This window comes from Notothenia coriiceps, unplaced genomic scaffold, assembly GCF_000735185.1.
Source record: "Notothenia coriiceps isolate Sejong01 unplaced genomic scaffold, NC01 NC01_scaffold00037244, whole genome shotgun sequence".
Taxonomy (NCBI): Eukaryota; Metazoa; Chordata; class Actinopteri; order Perciformes; family Nototheniidae; genus Notothenia; species Notothenia coriiceps.
The window spans coordinates 18,372,230-18,380,292 of record NW_011369945.1 but is presented as its reverse complement, the minus strand read 5'-3'; positions in this window follow the sequence as shown (position 1 = coordinate 18,380,292).

Sequence of the window (8,063 nt, the reverse complement as noted above, 5' to 3'; positions counted from 1 at the left end):
CACGATTAGTACTGAATCCAACCAACAACAAATCCCTTGGAGAAAAGTCAGGAAGACTCACACAAGCACAACAGCTACAGTAGATAATTAGAGTGTTATTGAAGAAAAATAAACAGGACCCCTCTTTATTCTAAGGACACCTTTAATACCACCGTGAAAGGGAAATAAACAAAGGAAGGAAGAAAGTGTATAAATAGAGGGAAGACAACAAACATTACCTGGCATCTATGGAATTGCCAACTATTGAGCTTTATAGCACACATTTCTCACTGTACGCTTCATGCTGCAGATGTTTAATTCATGATGTTCTCAGCCAGATACAGAATACTGTTATGGACTATTTGATGTATCTTTCCATACATCATGATACAAAATGCTTGTTCCAAAAGATGAGGTCCAAAAGCATTATTAAAGTCTACCATCACTTCCACACAGACACAGGCATTCTTGATGTTTTTAGAACCGTAATAATCAGCTGTTAAATAGGAATTTGGATTCACAGCCACACCGTTTGAACCTGTTTTGAAAAGTGGTCACTATTGAATAGATGCTGCATCATTGTCAGAGAATCTACTCTAAATTGTTAAAAAGGCTTTTGGATGTATGATGATAGTGACTGTGACACTCTCAGCTGTGGGGCGTCCATCTGTGCCTGCTTGACATGTATTCATGGATTAAAGTGGGGTCCCTCCACCTGTGAAATCAGGGCTACAAGCAGCAGGGGCAAAGCCTTTGTTTTGCCCCTGCTGTTTGTAGCTTCCTCAATCAATCTCCAGAGAAATGAAATGGTGATGTCCTACAAAACACCTATGGAGTTGCCATAAAAAGGAACTAACAATTTACATTATTTTACACAGTTTACACACAAGCTTCACCAAATATTTCAAGCCTGACAACCTCCCAAAACCCAATAGGTCCCCTCTTGAAGTAAGACCGATAGACTGATACACTGGTGGTCTTGTAGCTGACTTTGCCCCCGCTGTGCAATGAGTGAGAGAAAATTCAGAGAATTATGCCGTCCCAGATAGACTCAGTCAGACTCTTGGCTGTTTGCATGCATGCGCTTGCATATGCATGTACATGCATGTGTGCACATCCATAGTAAAGTCTTCTACGCAATGCTTGTTTCTCTCTCTTGCTTTACTTCTCCTTACTCTCTTTCTGAGGGACTGAAAAAAGCGTAAGAGGAAGCTGTCAAATTAGAATTAGGGCTGCCCTACTTATTTGCTGAAAAAAAATGTCCCATGCGCCTTGATTCTGAATTTGAGGCACTATTTAACATGTCTCTCTCCCTTCTCTTCATGGCAAATTTCCACAGAACTGTGTGATCTTTATTTTGGTCAACCTTGGACAAATATCTCAGCTGGGCTGTTGATTCAGTGATTAGTACGGTAATCTCAATCAGGCCAGAGTTACGCACACACACAGCTGAATTAATGAGGGAAGAGTGAAAAACCTTCATTAAGTTTACACATTTAAAGGAGTCAACACATTTTTGTTGACTGCAAACATTGCTTCATATTGTATACATGTGGCTGCCATAAATATATGCAGAAAACACTACATCTATAAAATGACCCATTTTGTGAAGAAAAAAACCCAGTTGAGAAAGTTTAAGCTATGCCATACAAAACGTTATATGTATGTTACATAGAAGTATGTAAGAACTGAAGCCAACTAATGTTCTTGCTTTCTCCCTATTTCACCTTTTCTAGTTTTCTTCCTGGAGCTGAGCCACTTAGCTACTAGTGGTCAGGTGTCTTGTTTGAGGACACAAGGTTCTTGAAAAAGGAGAAGCCCAGATGTCTCAGATTTTGCCTGACAACACAAGTGCTCAAAACAAGTCAGCTACACAAGTTTGCTTTTTTCTTTTAGTTTGCATTGCCCCATTTAAAAAAAACAGTTGCATAATAGAGGCTTTGGGGAGAAAACACCACCTAGATAAAATCAAAAACATTTCCTTCTGTAAAGAGCCAGACTTGGAGCAACATGAGACGATACACCCTAATAATTAAAGTGTAAAAAAGTCAACAGCAAGTTGAACCACCATTAACTGTGTTGGAGCTATGCTGGCTAATCCTTTCCGTAGCATTCCTCATAAATTGCTGGAAGGCAGCTTACTCTGCACGATTTAATTTCCCCACACGGCCATCCAAAGCTTCACACCAGGCATCCTACAATGACACCCACCAGCAGCTTCCAAGACACAGTGAGCAGTAACACAATTCACATAGGTGTCCTTTAGAGTTTTTAACATGACTCACCCAAATGTGACATATGTATCTTAAAGCCTTACAAGCGTGTTGAATATCCCTCCTCATAACACCATTGCAAAGTCTTTATTGTTGCATTGTTTAAATCGGCTCGATGCCAAATGTTGTGCCCTCCTTTGTTCATTCTCACCCATCTGCATTCAACAGAAAGGTTTATCATATGACCTCATTACTAACGAGATCCATGAGAGTGTATCTACTGTCCTGTAAAACTAAAAACATGCATCTCCAAAATGTCAACTTTTCATGAGCTTCATGAACTGTTGTTTTCAGCTTTGTTGGCTTTATAGAGATGTATGTCCGTTTTCTGTTTATAGCTGTCCGCCCCGCAATTATACTGTTTTGATTCACTCTCACCAATTATATGGTGCTGTTTTCTGCTGCCGCTTTCAGTGAAAAAAGCTTTAAAAAAAACAAAGTAGATTACCTGTCCAGCACCAGACTGTAAACAGACACAGTTAGAGACAAGCTGGTGAACATAGTGGAGCTCTTAGACAGTTCTTTCATAGTTGATAGAGGCATGAAAATTGTAATAAGCTTAAAAGAAAATAATATTGAATGCACATTCACCAGATGGACTGATACATATCTTTATATGACTGATAATGTTGCTGCTGCATTATTGTATGACTAATTATACAACATATACAAATATATAATCTTAAAAAGGAAATGTATGTCAATGTTTTATTCACAAGACGTTTCCACTGCCCCCAAGTGGCATAAAAAGTAATTGTAGTAATTGCAGCATGAGGAGAATGTCTTCAACACATGTACTGTAGGAGCACTCAATCCTTCAAAAATGTAATCTTAGCCGGCTGTCATTGGAAAGGAAAAATGTATTTGCAATGTATTTGGCAATGCTTATAAAGTGTGAAATCTCCACACAGTGCCTTTACCATAGTAACCTTACCATTTAAACTCCAAGGTGAATTTTATATTTTGTTAAGCTCCTATCATAGGTTGCCAGCATTTGCTGTTGCCAAGAACAGCCCCAGAATAAGACACTGAAACACGTGAGTCAAATAAGTAAGCCGAAATATGAGCCCCATGGGATTCTTAGGCAGAAATCCTTGACTGAAGATACAAAACATGTCAAAATAAAACATTTGAAGGAAAGTCACATAGCCTACTCCGTATCTTGCGATGTATGGCGGTTGAAAACACAAGCTCCACTGAGCCCCTGGATAAAATTTATGAAGACAAGTGGATAAATGAAGAGGAGATGCACGGCACAAATGGAACGGCTCTAGCGGATTTGAGAAATGCAGGTGACCTGTTATCTCTATCTCCCTGTCGTCTGCTCCAAGGAAATATTGTTGTGTAATAGAGACAGATGCCAACTGTGTGTTCATGTGCACATGTGTGTACATGGGGGGGACAGTGCCATCTTATCTCATAAAACCTCTCTGACTGTGTCCTGCTGAACTTCCTGATGAAGCACACAGAATCCTCCAATATCAGTTTGGCCTGAGAAATAGGAAAATATCCAAAGCTTTAAGGTTAATAATGTGTGAGGAACGGCAGGGGGAAAAAGTTAGGGGGTGTGGACGGATGAAGGTCAAAAATGGACCAGAAAGAGAAGATAAGAGAGAGAAGACAAGAAAGAGAGAGGTGGAGAGATGGGAAATAAAACACCACAGGGTCTATTCGAGGAATGACCTCAGCCATAAAGCCAATGACCTTCAGTGAGTTTAAATAATCTCGCTCTCTTTGACCTCTCATGGCCCCGGGCTGAAGCTAATGGACAATTTCATGGGCCTGAAAAGTATATGTGAAATGGCACAGTGCTCTTTTAAGATAACCAGTCCCTGCTGTTTAAATCCTTTGATACCAGAATGTTCACAGTTGAGCATAACAATTTATATTAAAACCAAATAAATCAATTGGTGTGAGGCCAATGTTTTCTCTTCATCTACAATATCCAACCATTGTGGACAATACCTTGTTTGAAGCACCCACATTTCATCAAATTAATCGATCTAATGAATCCTCTCTAACTTACACCAGATCAATAGTTGCAGTTTTCTATTTGTAGCTCTACAAATCGCCAGAGGCAACTATACATTTTCTATCACAAGTTCTTCAATTGCACCTCTGTTATGGAAGTTATTTAATGAGAATGTTTTTTCCCCAAGGGATGGGTAGAAGAAAGAGCTGAGCTGATGTTTTTAAGACAGGGTAACGTTGATGAGTCTCTAATGCATTCCAAGGGGATTGTTGACTTGGCTCTTTTCAGCTCAGGGATACACATCTTTACCTTGAAAGTATTGCTGTTGTCCTCAGAAAATGTGGCCAGTATGGACAAACAAGGGCCAAAATACAACAACTCCTTTGGCATGAATTATTCTGAAGATTCAACACAACCATCAGTAGATAACTTCATAATAAGGGTGTCACATTTGCAGCAGCTTTCACAAACTATATGTCATATGGCTTTTGAGTCCATGTCTTTGTGTATGTTTGTGTATTTATTTTTAATGGGTATGTCTGACTGCGGTCACGTCGCTATATAGGCAGTACATTACAGAAAATGCATTTCTCATGTTCTCTGTCAAGGTCCTTGTTGTCATGCTAACAATAGCATGGCTTTAGTAAATGTGAGGTGTTGGAAAAAATAGGAAAATACATTTGTCAAAACCCTACCAAACACAGTAACACAGGTCCCATTCGATTTTCTGGACAATCCCTGATTCTTTAATTTGTGGGTTTGACTGAAATGACTTCAGCCTTTAAGGACCTCTATGAAGAGACACAATCTAACAGCACTAAACTCACAATTACACTGCAACCCCTTATGACTTTATTTCCCTCCCCCATCCTTATTCTCCATTTCTCTTTCTTCGATTGCTCTTCTATGGCTTCATTCATTCGCTCTCATTTCTTTTGATTTCCTCTCCGTCAGTCTTTTACTGCTCGGTCCCCTCCCTTCCTTCCTTCCTTCCTTCCTTCCTTCTCTGCCTGCAAATGAATGAACTGTGTGTTCATTAAACATGACACTTGGAAATAGAATAGCCTGCCGTCGATTGAATGGAGTGGAGTATCGTAATGAGAGGAAGGAAAAAACAGAACACAGTCATTCTTCATTTTGAAACGAGGCACACACAAGTGGTCATCATTATGGCACAGCCTATCTCTGCTCATCTAACTGTACTGTCAAAAAAAAATATATATATAACAACATAAGTGTGTATGTAGCTATTAACATATAAATGTATGTATAGCATGCAACGCCATCAATGGTACAAAATTGCATTTTATGCAATCTCATCTCTGGTAATTCACTGTGTAATGTGCAAACTTATTTACAGTGCCATCAGAAAGCCATAAATAAAGTGTATGAGTAATTTCAGATACACAATAGAGAGGCCATTATAGACCACTGACTGCTGTCAGCTACTAGAACAGCTCGGGTCGTATATTATTATACATACATATTTCCAGCATGTATTTATGTGTAATCCATTTCCTGCTGTTGTAAAGCCAGAGATGTGTGACAACAGCAATTCACAAACTATTTCACTCCAAGTGTGAGACTCTATTGATCTTCTAGACAGAAAATTAGATTGAAACCATGAGAAAACACTATTTGTCACGTTGAGCAAGATGAGAAATTGACAACAACATTCATTCAGACATTGTGTATTCAAATAAAAGCTGCTGTGGCGAGAGCGTGGAGGTGTAATTTCCTCGCCTAATGCATTGGTGCGATACCTTGTGTTTATGGGCTGGGAGTATGAAAACATTTACTGTAATATTGACCAACATGGATCAACCAATGATGCAAAACGCAATAAAACCGAGGAAAAATTGATCTGCAGAATTAGGCGCAATGGGGGTTGGAGGGGGAAATCCCTTTCCCTTTCCAAGATGGTCAATGTAAGTCACTGAAGATGAGGATGGGGGAGGGCAAAGAATTTGAGCTATTAGTGCAACATGGGGTGGGCCATTAAAGCAGCATGCACAAGTGATCATGTCGTCCATGCTGACATGCTTAAACCATAAGCGCACACTGAGCTTTGACGTCAATTTAACTCTCGAGAGCCAGAGGGGAGCTCCTTGAACATGCAAAGGGTTCTGCATTATAAATATCTCTGCTGCAGTAAATGGCTGTTTTTCATTGCAGTGAATACATCTTTGGCAATTCATATTTAATTAATTGAAATATATATGTATTTATATGTTATCCAGCAAATAACTTTCATGGTAGCTTTTCTGAAAATCTGTAACCTATCTGTAATCTATAACAACCGGAAACAGTAGAAAACAGCTGGCCTGGTTTGTCTCGAGAAAAGAGATTTACCACCATATCTAAAGTCATATCTTTTTTTGTTAAATCATTTTTAAATGGGTTTTCACTTCAGCTTTTGTATCAATTAAATAGTTAATGTTAATTAATTAGTTAGATTTTTACATTTCGTTAGAGCCATTCTTGTCATTTTTCCCTGTTAAGCTAAATGTTAAGCTCACTGTAATTTCAGCAAATCTAATCAAAGGATCATCTTACTCTCTACGAAAAACAAACATTGTGATGGTGTATTGGTTATTTTACCAATGTGTGGGTTTCATACACTTTGCAGCTGGTTACCGAGTAGATAACTTCACAAGTTCATATAAAACATGCTGGGGACTGTGGAAACCATACAGAGCCAAAGGCAAGAAAATACAAATCCTTGAGTTATTCTACAAACAAAGAGAAATGATTAGGCCTATAGAGGAAAGACAAACCTACCCTAAAGGTATTGCTGGACAAACTGCAGTCACATGTCAGGTTGGATCAGGGCCCCGTGGTGGTGGACCAACAGGCTGACAGCAGGAGGGTAGCAACGGACTTCATGCCTCTGAGCCCCCCTGATCGCTTTGATACCCGTGGCATTCCCTGGTAGAAGAAACATAAAAAAACCTCAGGCACTTATATTCAGAATAATGCAGTGTGGCAATGTTCCAGCTGCATTTCAGTTAGTGAAAGGTTTCGTAAAATAAGAAGTATATATAAAGACATGCATCTCGATCATTATTCAACTTTGGATATTGTAGGTTTTAATGAGATTCTTTTGGAGGCAGGCAGCCTTCGTTCTCAGAGCAAAGTTGTAATTTATGTTGTGTTGCTGGCCATCTGATCAATGTAAGCCCAATATTCACTGTTTTACTCTGTTTTTGGTCTCCACCAACTCCTGAGGGAAATCTGTATTTTTAGCTGCTAAATGATTCACTTGAATGTTTTTGGTGTTTAGCATGGGGAAGATAACGTACGGTGACATGATGAAATAATATTATTACAACAACAAAAATAAAAAAGAAATGAAAATAAAAGACTAAAAGGAAAGACTGCATTAGGTCAGCTAGACATATAACAGCAATCAGTTATACAACAACAGAGAGTATTCATTTCTAAATCATGATATACATATTGGCAACATCCTTTTATGAATTGGCATCAACCTTCATTTTGCATACTTGGATAATAAACTCATCCATATGTGATGAGTTAACATTTGGAGCACATCTGTTTTACAGCTATTAGATATTATCTGCAGAATCTGGCTAATGTGACGGACATGAAACAACTGTGAGCGGACTGCACAGTGCTGCGGTGCTCAAAAAGGCAGGAGCTTGCCAGCTGGGCAGAGCTGCTTCAGCCATAAAAACACTTCAAAAAAATCCAGCAGTACGAAGACATTAGTCTGGTTGAATTTTTGGAGGGTCAGAGAGATTGACTTTAATGACGATTTAGGATTCAAATAAATATTATGAATCCAAAAAGCCTATTTGTGTTTGATCACAAATGGT